This window comes from Nomia melanderi, unplaced genomic scaffold, assembly GCF_051020985.1.
Source record: "Nomia melanderi isolate GNS246 unplaced genomic scaffold, iyNomMela1 scaffold0064, whole genome shotgun sequence".
NCBI classification, from domain to species: Eukaryota; Metazoa; Arthropoda; class Insecta; order Hymenoptera; family Halictidae; genus Nomia; species Nomia melanderi.
This window is the reverse complement of record NW_027475179.1, coordinates 280,001-292,500: the sequence shown is the minus strand read 5'-3', so window position 1 is coordinate 292,500 and position 12,500 is coordinate 280,001.

Below are 12,500 nucleotides of genomic sequence, written 5' to 3'. Positions count from 1 at the left end.
ATGAGGATAACCTCGAGGTGCGGTATGCTCTCCTGAGCAACGCCTAGACTACATGTCCCTATCTACTCCCCCCAGGGGCCGCCGGTAGATGGCGGTTCGGGATTTTGCGCTCCCGGGGTTCCCGAGCACTCGCATACCGTAACCGGCTGTCGTTAGCAACGACCCACCGGGCCAGGGGGCCTAATAACCCTCTGTCCCGGTGGTACGCGCGACAGACCGGCCGGGGGTCTTGCCTTAACCGGCTGGGCCGCGAGGAGATAAACCTCTATAATAAATCCCTTGCTCAAGCTATGGTGCGCGGCGAAGGGCGCGTATCCGCCTTGCACTAACACTGTGGATACGTGGCCGGTGGGTGCACCGGTCCCTAGCGGCCACCCTTGGGGCACCTGGCGCCCCCCAAGAGTAAGAGCCTTCCCCTCGGTTAGGGCGTAAGCCGGGGGGTGACCTCAAGACGACCCTTTTCGTGGGAACAGTATGGAGAAGAAAATAAACCTAAAAACAATAATCGGGGCTGGGGAGGGGAAAGGGAAAGGTAAAGGAGGAAGGAAGAAGGTGGAGAAGGAGAAGGAGGTGAAAGAAGTAGAGAGGGCTAGCAGAGCTAGCACCTCTAGTTCTGTAGATGCTTCGACCTCAAGAAGCCGTAGTGTAAGCTTGAGGCGAAGGAGTGAGAGTCGAGACTCGAGTGCGAGCTCGAAAAAGAGACGTATGAATGATGAAGATGTGAGTGAATGTGAAAGTATGAGTGATTGTGATAGTGAAAAAGGTATGAGTGGTAATTTGTCTGGAAAGCGTGACTTGAGTGCGAGTGTGTGTACGATTGTGAGAGAGGATGTAACTGCGGAGAAGGATGAATGTGTCAAGATGCGTGCGATCAGTGAGAAATTGAGAAAGTGTCTGTTTGCTGAATCTAGTAAAGTGAGTAAGAGTGTGATTGAGAGTGTGCTTGGGTGTGCTAGCGAGTATGAAGAATGTCTGGTGCGTCTGTTATGCGAGAATGAGAGATTGAAAGGGCGACTGGATGAATGCAAAAGTGTGAATGTGAATGTACCCGTCCAGAATGTCTGTGTGAATGAAAGAACGTATGCAAGTATGGCTGGAATAAAGAAGAGTGTGCCTGTAAAAACCGGTGTGAATGTGCCTGTGGTAAGAGTGCCTGAAAAGAAGTATGCTGTGGTGATCAAGCCGAGGGATGAGAGTGTGAAAATGAGCAGTGAGGAAGTGAAAGAACGCGTGATGAAAGAGGTGAGTAAATCGTTGAATGTAAGAGTGAAAGCTGTGAGGAAAACTAGGAATGGAGGTATAGCCGTCGAGACGGTGAGCGAGAGTGAAATGAAACAGATGCGTGAATGTAAGAAGTTTGAATCTATCGGTATGAGAGTGGATGAACCGAGAAAGATTGGACCTAAAGTAATTGTTTATGATGTGCCTGTGGAAATACCGAGTGAGGAATTGTTGAGTGAATTGTATGTTAAAAATTTAAAGGAATGTGTGAATGAGAAAGAGTTTCGTGAGCGTGTGCGTGTAGTGAGTAGGACGAATAAAAAGGATGCGAGTATTGGGAATGTTGTGTTTGAGTTGAGTGTGAGAATGTACAATGTGTTGATGAATGAGGGTAGAATGTATATTGGATGGCGTGCATGTAAGTTGCGTGAATTTGTGAATGTCCTGCGGTGTCATAAATGTTGCGCGTTTGGTCATATGGCCAAGGAGTGCAAGGAGAAGGATGCATGTTGCCAAAAATGTGGAGAGAGTGGACATTTGAAGAGTGCATGTAGTAAGAGTGTGTGTTGCAGAAACTGTAAAGTGAAGGGCAACAAGAGCGACCACTCGGTGACGTCCCTGGAGTGTCCCGAGTATGCACGAATGGTTGAGCGTGAGAGAATGAGGATATGCATGGAATAATGGCTGAATGTGAATTGAACACGATCCAGTGTAACTGTCAGAGAGCGTATGCTGTAATGTGTGACTTGGGTGTGTTGATGTGTGAGAAACGTGTGAATGTGGCCATCATACAGGAGCCGTATGTGGCAGTGGATGGATGTGTCAAAGGTTTGCCTGCTTGTATGAATGTTTATGTGACTGAGGTGGGCCACAAAAAGGCCGCCGTGGTCGTGAATGGTGAGCGAATGGAATCGATGTGCGTGAGAGAATGTACGAATGAATGTGGTGTGTGTGTATGGGTAAAGGGGGATTTCGGCGAAGCGTTTGTTGCGTCTGTGTATTGCAGGTACGGACAAGATTTAGAGCCGTACCTTGCGTACCTGGAGTGTGTGCGTGAGAGAACGAGGGGAAAGAGGTTGTTGGTTGGAATGGATGCGAATGCAGTGTCGCCCTTGTGGTATAGCAAGGGCGACCTGCATTCACGTGAGAATGTGTTGCGTGGAGAGATGCTTGAGGGATGGATAATTGGGAATGGAATGCGTGTACTGAATGAGCCGAGTGAATGGTTTACGTTTGCGGGTGTGCATGGGCAGAGTGACATTGATGTCACTCTGGTGAATGATGGTTGGGCCAGGTGTCAGTTTGAATGGGAAATAAAGAGCGAATGGGGTGTGAGCGATCATAACGTTATAAATGTGAGAATAAGGTGTGTGAATGAGAGTGAGAATGCTGTGCGTGTCGGAAGGAGGTGGTCCAGTAGAGGGATCGATTGGGATGGATACATGAGCGATTTGAAAGAGTATGTTGCTATGAACGGTATGAATGTTGACGAGAATGCGAGTGCGAGTGAACTGTTAGAGTGTATGATGTCATGGATCTACGTTGTGAATGATAGGCGAATGAAAGTGTTAAAGTCGGGAAGTATGATGAAGCCTGCATGGTGGACGCGTGAGTTAGAGAGAATGAAGAGGAATGTGAGACGAGTACGGAAGAAATTCCAGAGAGCAAGGAAGAGAAGAGTGAATGTGAGCGAGACTGAAGAAGAATATAAGAGATGTATGCGTGAGTACAAAAGAGAGATTTGCCGTGTGAAAGAGAGGAACTGGCGACAGTTCGTGTGTAAATGGAGCAACGTAGATCCGTGGGGTGCTGTGTATAAGATCTGTAGAGGTAAGAATGGAAATGAACGTTTGAGCACGATAAATGTGAATGGAAGAATGACGAGTACATGGAAAGAGAGTGCATGTGCTCTACTGGACAGCCTCTTTCCGGCATCGCAGATGCGTGATACGAGAGAGGCTGTGTGTATGCGAGATGAACGAGTGAGTGAGAAACGTTTTGAATGGAATGAAGTTGTGGATGCTGTGAAGCGAATGAAAATGAGAAAGGCACCTGGCCTAGATGGTGTGACTGCAGAAATGGCGATGCGTGTGTGGTATGCAATTCCGGAATGGATGGTAAGAGTGTACGATGAATGTTTGAGAACCAACTCTTTCCCGTGTGAATGGAAGAGAGCGAGTGTGATAATGCTGCTGAAATCCCCCGAAAAGGTGAGAACCGACCCCAAATCGTATAGACCGATTTGTTTGTTGCCCGTGTTGGGCAAGATTTTAGAGAGAATGATGGTGAATCGTATGGAATGTAGAGTGAATGGACGAATGAGTGATGCCCAGCACGGGTTTAGGAGGGGTCGGTCCACCGAGAGTGCTTGGAGAAGGGTGAAAGAGTATGTGGAACAGAGTGAGTGCAAGTATGTTTTGGGTGTGTTTGTAGATTTCAAAGGTGCGTTTGACAATCTAGAATGGATGAGAGTGATTGAGAAGTTGAATGAGTATGGTTGTGAAGAGATTGGGCTATGGATGGACTATTTCAAGGATCGTGTTGTATGTATGGAGGGAGTGAATGAGGTTGTCTGGAAGAATGTTGAGCGTGGGTGCCCACAGGGGTCCATCATCGGTCCATTTATATGGAACCTGATGATGGATGAACTCCTGTGGGCCCTGGATGAATGTGAGTGTAAATGCGTCGCGTATGCCGACGATTTGGTGTTGATTGTGGAGGGACGAAACCGAGTGGAACTGGAGCGAAAGGGAACTGAGTGGATGAGAATTGTGAGTGAATGGGGAACGAAAGTAGGTGTGTGTGTTTCTGAGAGTAAAAGTGTGTGTATGTTGATGAAAGGGAACTTGGCCAGAAGTAGATGTCCAAACGTGCGTGTGAATGGTAAATGTTTAAAGTATGCTGAGAGTGTGAAATATCTGGGAGTGTGGATGAGCGAGCGAATGAATTATAGAGTGCATCTGAAGAATGTTAGAGTGAAAGTTACGAATGTGGTAGGACAGTTAATTCGTGTCCTACGGAGTGAATGGGGAATGAGAAAGAATGCGTTGCGTGTGATGTATAAAGGTCTGTTTGAAGCGTGTGCGTTGTATGGTGCGAGTGTGTGGAGTGATGTGTTAAGATTTGCGTATGGAAGGAGTATGCTTGAGAAATGTCAGAGAGTCGCGTTGTATGGATGTGTGAGAGCATGTAGGACCGTCTCGACGGAGGCACTGCAGGTCTTAATGGGGGGCCTCCCTTGGGACCTGCAGTGCCGCAGGCGTGCGATCGTATGGATGTTCAAGAATGGTGTGAGTGTCGGTACGAATGAGTGTGTGAATGATGATGAATTGAATGGTTTAACTTCGGCGGAGTGTATGAGACTTTTGGATGAAAGGTTGTATGATGAGTGGCAAAGGCGATGGGATGAATGTCAGAATGGACGGGTTACGTATGAATTTATAAAGGATGTGAGGTTTGCGAGTGAATGTGTGTATTTTGATCCTGGTATGTATGTGTTGTTTATGTTGACTGGTCATGGAAGTATGAATGCGTTTTTGTATGAGCGTGGTTTGTGTGAGAGTCCGTTGTGTGCGTGTGGAGAAGCGAATGAGGACTGGAAGCATGTGTTGTGTGATTGTCGTATGTATGCGGACCTCCGCAGTCTCGATAATTGTGGTGTGACTGTGCGTGAGGATGGTAGTGTGAATGTTAGTAATATATTAGGTAATAAGGCATGGTATGAATGTTTTTGTGTGACTGTAAATAAGATGTTTGAAAGGAGAAGGATGAATGCTAGAGTGAATGCGATTTAGATATAGGTGCCCTAGGGGTCGCAGGGCGGAACCCCGACAGGCGAAGGTCCGCGGGATCAGGCCTTGGCCTGGTCACCGCGGCGGATTCCTGTCGGATCCGTTGGAGCGTAGCGACTCCACGAACCCGATGCTGGCCAAACCGAGGCCTGGATTGTAGGAATCCTAAATACGGGAGACGGGGTCTACTCCGTCGAAAAGGTCAAACCAGTAGACCTTAAGACTGGTACCGCGGGGACCGGTTCGCCCGCCGGGCTACGGCTCGGTCCGGTCTTGGGTTTGGACTCGCGGGGGCAGTGGTTGAAAGCCAAATGCTGGCTAGGGACCCCTTTTTCCAGGGTCCCGGCGGGGGAGCTGCGTCCCAACAGCTCGCGCACCGGCCTGCTAAGCCGGTAGGGTGTGGAAAGTCACCCGGCACCACCAGTTGTCTGTCTCAAGGTCCTACAGCCTTGAGGCGCCACTGGCAGTCTTCGCGATTTGCGGAGTCTCGCTGATTGGGCGTATCCCAATCCCGCGCCCATGGGGGCCGTCCGGGGAAACCTTCTGGGTATATATCGGACGTAAAACCACTTGACTTTATGTCCCTATCTACTGGGGTATACAGGTGCACAGCTTCATTCTGGCACAGCCAACCTCTCCTCCACGTGGTGTACCCTGGGAAACTTTCGAGTTTGCCAACGAGGCTCTGGCGCGACTCTCCTGCGAGCGTCCGGGCGGTATTTATACCGTACGGACCGCGGAGTCGTCAAATACCGTAGCCGGTATGTCTAGCAACGACCCACTGGGGACATCCACCCAGTGGTACGCGAAGCATAACCGGTCGGGGGGCCTGCCTTAACCGGCCGGTCCACGAGGAGATAAACCTCTCTAATAAATCCGAAACCTTAAGTTATGGTGCGCGGCGAAGGGGTGCGGGCCGTCCTTGCGATGGTCCGTGGTTGGTGGGTGCACCAACCCTTAGCGGCCAACCTCGAGGCACCTGGCGAACCTCGTTGTATTCAGCCTTCCCTCCTGGAAAGGGCGTCACCCGGGAGGGCGACTTCAATTCGTCCCAACTCGTGGGAACAATTATGGGCAAATCGAAAAATAAATCCAAAAACCAAAGATGTACTGAGGAGAAAACTAGCGAGAGTGGCGCTAGCGGTAGTGTGAAAGAAGCATTCGTGCTGATTGAACAACTACACGACAAAGAGACGATAGAGGAAATTGAGAAAGGCAGGAAGCGCTGCCTTCAGAAAAGTGAAGTAGAAGCTGGGAGCGTTTCGGACGAGGAGTGTCCGTCCAAAAAGCTGTTAACAGATTTTTGGCCTTCACTACCGACTCCGACTCTGCCCCCGACTTCGCAGGAAAGTGAAGCAAAGGAGGAGGATCTCTCCGAGGGAGAGATCGAATACAGAGAATTCAATAACAGGCCGTTAAGGCAAGGAACAGGCAATGTGGTCGACTTCTTCGAATACTGTGATGAAGTCGGGTACCACATGAAATTCCTGTTTAAAAAGGCTGGTCTCGACCACGCCCATTATATACAGCTTCTCAAAGAGGCTGACAAATCATATGTGCACGAAACGGCAGTAAGAGCCAAACGCAAGAAACAACTTGCCGAACGAATAGAGGAAATAAGCACCCTCGAAAAGGACAAAGAGGAAATAACTAAGGCAAACTTAGAATTAAAGAAAGAAAACGAGAACCTCAAGGAGGAACTCGCCAAACTTCGGAAGCAACTTGCTCCCGAAGTTAAGAAAATAGAGAGGAAACAGGCAAAGAAACCGATGGCCCAGTCGTACGCGACTGCGGCCAAAAAGAACATTGCGAAACCAAAGGGACCGGTGAGACACGTCGTCACCGTGTTCCTTCAAGACCAAGGGAATAAAGATAGCGAAGCAACGAAAGTTGCTTTGCAAAAGTGCTTTGACCCCAACAGGGATAAGTTGAGGGTTAAAGCTATTAGAAAGATAAATAAAGGAGGCATCCTCGTCGAAACGGCGACGAAGGATGATCTCCAAAAGCTCATCAAGAGCGAAAAAGCGGACAAAAAGGGACTGAAGATGACAGTCCCTACAAAAAAGAAACCGAAAATGATCCTGTACAATGTACCGGATCAAACGAAGGAAGAGCTGCTTGCAGCTCTTAAAGCACAGAACAACCAGTTGCCCGCAGAGGCAACTGAGGACATAAAACCGCTGTTCAAAACAGCAAAAGGAAAAAATTGGGTGGTGGAAACATCACCCAAAACAAGGGAACAAATACTGAGCAGAGGCAGATTGTTCCTCGGCTGGCACGCCTGTCGCGTACGTGACTACGTCGTGGCAGGCAGGTGTTTCCGTTGTCAAGCGTTTGGCCACATAGCCAAACACTGCTGGGCAAAGGTAGACACCTGCGGGCATTGTGCTGCCGAGGGTCACTGCTACAAAGAGTGCCCAAATAAAGAAAAAGGACCCTCTTGCATAAATTGCAAGAGGGCAAAGAGACCGCACAATCACTCATCCAGAAAGGATGAGTGTCCCGCCTATAAAAAGGCAATAGAGACCCTAGTCTCGAAAACAGACTACGGGGACTAAGAAACCGATAGATGGTGAAACTCCACCCGAACGACGGCGCGGGCATAACGACCTCACGGAAGTTATGTGTCGGGAGGGTGTGATCGCAACTTGTTGCGATCAAAACTCTTACAGAAGCTTGTCCTGTAAGCCCGCTAGAGACCGAATGCGACTCAGCCTCCTCGTGGTCCCCGCTGGTAACGTCCTGGACGGTAATATTCCGCCTCGGCGGGTATTATCGGACAGGGCGGCTAAATGAGTCGCGCCCCGCGAGGGGCGGTCTTCTCTTCTGATGATCCTGCGGGTGAAGGAGAGGTTATTCCAAACACAGGCATCGTACAGGCGCCGGCTGTACGTTGCTCCCTTGGCGAGGGTTCCGCCAAGGAAGTGGAGGCCCATCAGGCTTCTCGTTGTGACTTGTCACATGCCGATATGAGTTTAATCTCGAGGTGCGGCATGCCCTACTTCAGGGTAGCGAAATACCTTCTGTCCCTATCTACTCCCCCCAGGGGCCGCCGGTAGATGGCGGTTCGGGATTTTGCGCTCCCGGGGTTCCCGAGCACTCGCATACCGTAACCGGCTGTCGTTAGCAACGACCCACCGGGCCAGGGGGCCTAATAACCCTCTGTCCCGGTGGTACGCGCGACAGACCGGCCGGGGGTCTTGCCTTAACCGGCTGGGCCGCGAGGAGATAAACCTCTATAATAAATCCCTTGCTCAAGCTATGGTGCGCGGCGAAGGGCGCGTATCCGCCTTGCACTAACACTGTGGATACGTGGCCGGTGGGTGCACCGGTCCCTAGCGGCCACCCTTGGGGCACCTGGCGCCCCCCAAGAGTACGAGCCTTCCCCCCGGTTAGGGCGTAAGCCGGGGGGTGACCTATAAACGTCCCAGCTCGTGGGATTCAGTATGGATTCAAAGAAAAAAATTAATTTAAAAAGTATCATTGGGGCTGAGGAGGGGAAGGGGAAAGGAAAAGGTGGGAGGAAGATGGTCGAGAAGGAGAAGGACGTAAAAGGAGACGCGGAGAGGGCTAGCCGTGCTAGCACCTCCAGTGAGGTTGGGGCTTCTACCTCTAGAAGTAGAAGTGTGAGCCTTAGGAGACGCAGTGAGAGCCGCGATTCGAGCGCGAGCTCGAAAAAGCGTCGTATGAATGAGGATGGTGGTGAGAGTGAGTGTGAGTCAATGAGTGAATGTGGTAGTGATAAGGGTGTGAGTGGGAATTTAACCGGTAATCGGGATTTGAGTGCGAGTGTTTGTACTATTGTGCGTGAGGATGTGCATGTTGAAAAGGATGAATGTGTAAGAATGAGAGCGATTGGTGAGAGATTGAGAAAATGTATGTTTGCGGAGGCGAGCAAAGTGAACAAGAGTGTAATTGAGAGTATCCTAAGTTGTGCAAGTGAGTATGAAGAGTGCTTGGTTCGTTTAATGTGTGAAAATGAGAGATTGAAAGGCCGGTTGGATGAATGTAGGAATGTAATGAGTGTACCCGTCCAGAATGTGTGTGTGCCTGAGAAATCGTATGCGAGTATGGTTGGTTCGAAAAAGAGTGTGCCTGCGAAACCTAGTGTGAATGTGCCGATGAGAGTGTGTGAGAAAAAGTATGCAGTGGTAATTAAGCCAAAAGATGAGAATGCAAAGTTAACTAGTGAGCAAGTGAAAGAGCGAGTGTTGAATGAAATGAGCAAAAGTCTGAATGTGAGAGTGAAAGCGGTACGAAAGACGCGTAGTGGTGGTATTGCCGTCGAGACGGTGAGTGAGAGTGAGGTTAAACGAATGCGTGAATGCAAGAAATTTGATGCGATTGGAATGCGTGTGGATGAGCCTCGGAAGATTGGTCCGAAGGTGATTGTGTTTGATGTGCCTGTGGAGATGACGAGTGATGAGTTAATGAGTGAGATGTATGAAAAGAATTTGAGAGAATGTGTGAGTGAAAGGGAATTCAGAGAGCGTGTGCGTGTGGTGAGTAGAAGTAATAAAAAGGATGCGAATGTAGGTAATGTGGTGTTTGAGCTGAGTGTGTGTATGTACAATAAGTTAATGAGTGAAGGAAGAGTGTATGTGCGATGGCGTGCATGTAAGTTGCGTGAGTTCGTGAGTGTGCTAAGATGCCATAAATGCTGTGCGTTCGGGCATATGGCTAAAGAATGCAAGGAGAAAGAGAGTGTTTGTCATAAGTGTGGTATGAGTGGACACTTAAAGAGCGATTGTAAGAAGGATGAATGTTGTCGTAATTGCAAGCTGCGTGGAAACAAGAGCGACCATTCGGTGACGTCCCTGGAATGTCCCGAATATAAGAGAATGATTGAGCGTGAAAGGATGAGAATAAGTGTAGAATAATGGATGAATGTATAATAAACACGATCCAGTGTAATTGCCAGCGAGCGTATGCGGTTATGTGTGATTTGGGTGTATTGATGAGTGAGAGACGAGTGAGTGTGGGTATCATACAAGAGCCGTATGTTGCCGTGGATGGATGTGTTAAGGGTTTACCCGCAAGTATGAATGTGTATGTCTCTGAGGTTGGTCGCAAAAGCGCCGCCATTGTTGTGAATGATGCGAGAATGGAGTCCATGTGCGTTAGCGATTTAACGGACGAACATGGTGTATGCGTGTGGATAAAGGGGGACTTCGGTGAGATGTATGTTGTGTCTGTGTACTGCAGGTACGGCCATGACCTTGAGCCGTACCTGCAGTACCTTGAGCGTGTGCGTGTGAGAATGAGGGGAAAGAGACTGTTGATTGGTATGGATGCGAATGCAGTGTCGCCCTTGTGGTATAGCAAGGGCGACCTGCATTCTCGTGAGAATGTTTTGCGTGGAGAAATGATTGAGGATTGGGTGATTGGTAACGGAATGAAAGTGTTGAATGAACCGAGTGAATGGTATTCGTTTGCGGGAGTGCATGGCCAGAGTGATATTGATGTCACTCTGGCAAATGATGTGTGGACCAGGTGCCAGTTTGAATGGGAAATTATGAATGACTGGGGAGTGAGTGATCATAATATAATTAATGTTCGAGTGAAGTGTATGAATGAGAGTGTGAATGTAACATCGTTTGGAAAGAGGTGGACCAGCAAGGGTGTTGACTGGGATGGATATATGAGTGAGTTGAAAGAGTATGCCGCGGTGAATGGAATGAATGTGAGAGAAAATGCGAGTGCGGATGAGTTAGTAGAAATAGTGACCTCATGGATCCATGTTGTGAATGAGAGGCGAATGAAAGAGTTGAAGAAAGTGTATGAAAGGAAGCCTGTATGGTGGACGCGAGAGCTTGAGAGAATGAAGAAGAATGTGAGAAAGAAAAGAAAGAAATTTCAGAGTGCAAGGAAGAGAGGAGTGAATGTGAACGAGAGAAAGGAAGAATATATGAGATGCTTGAGTGAATATAAGAAAAAGATATGCAGAGTGAAAGAGACGAACTGGCGACAGTTCGTGAGTGAAAGGGCCAACATGGATCCATGGGGCTCCGTATATAAGATTTGTAGAGGAAAGAAAGGGAACGAGCGACTGAGTACAATTAATGTGAATGGAAGAATGACGAATACATGGAATGAGAGTGCGTGTGCCTTGCTGGAAAACCTCTTTCCTGCTTCGCGAATGAATGAAGTGAATGAACTGAATGATGAATTGGATGGAAGGATGAATGTGAGAGAATTTGATTATGTTGAGATTGAGAGAGCTGTGAAAGGTGTGAAAATGAGGAAGGCACCTGGTCTAGATGGTGTGACTGGTGAAATGGTGAAGCGTGTGTGGTGTGTTATTCCGGAATGGATGAAAAGAATGTATGATGAGTGTTTGAAAACAGGATCTTTCCCGCGTGAATGGAAGAAAGCGCGTGTTGTGGTTTTGTTGAAGTCCCCCGAAAAGGTGCGATCCGACCCCCGGTCGTACCGACCGATTAGTTTGTTGCCCGTGCTGGGAAAAGTATTGGAGCGAATGATGTTGAATCGTATTGAGTGTAGAGTGAATGAGAGAATGCATGAGGCCCAGCACGGGTTTAGGAGGGGTCGGTCCACCGAGAGTGCGTGGCTGAAAGTCCGAGAGTGTGTGGAGCTGAGTGAGTGTAAATATGTGTTGGGTATGTTTGTGGACTTTCAGGGTGCGTTTGATAATTTAGAGTGGAAGCGTGTGATCGAGAAACTGAATGAGATAGAATGCGAGGAAATTGGGTTATGGATGAGTTATTTTAAGGATCGTGTTGTATGTATGGAAGGAGCGAATGAGCGTGTCTGGAAAAATGTTGAGCGTGGTTGCCCACAGGGGTCCATCATAGGTCCATTCATATGGAACCTTATGATGGATGAACTCCTGTGGGCTTTGAGTGAATGTGGATGCAAGTGCGTAGCATATGCTGACGACTTGCTGATGATTGTGGAGGGACGTAACCGAATGGAGCTAGAGAGAAAGGGAACGGAATGGATGAGGATTGTGAGTGAATGGGGAATGAAAGTGGGTGTAAGTGTTTCGGAGAGCAAGAGTGTGTGCATGTTGATGAAAGGTTGTTTGGCCAAGAGCAGATGCCCGAACGTACGTGTGAATGGAAAGTGTATGAAGTATGTTGCGTGTGTTAAATATCTTGGTGTGTGGATGAGCGAGCGAATGAATTTTAGGGTGCATCTGCAGAATGTAAGGGGCAAGATCATGAATGTGGTAGGACAGATGATTCGTGTCCTACGGAGTGAATGGGGTATGAGGAAGAATGCATTGCGTGTATTGTATAAAGGTTTGTTTGAGGCGTGTGTGTTGTATGGATCGAGTGTGTGGTGTGATGTCTTGAAGTATGAGTATGGGAGAAGAATGCTTGTGAGATGCCAGAGAGTTGTGTTGTATGGATGTGTGAGAGCGTGTAGAACCGTCTCGACGGAGGCACTGCAGGTCCTCATGGGAACTCTCCCATGGGACCTGCAGTGTCGCAAGAGAGCGATTATGTGGCGTTGGAAGAATGG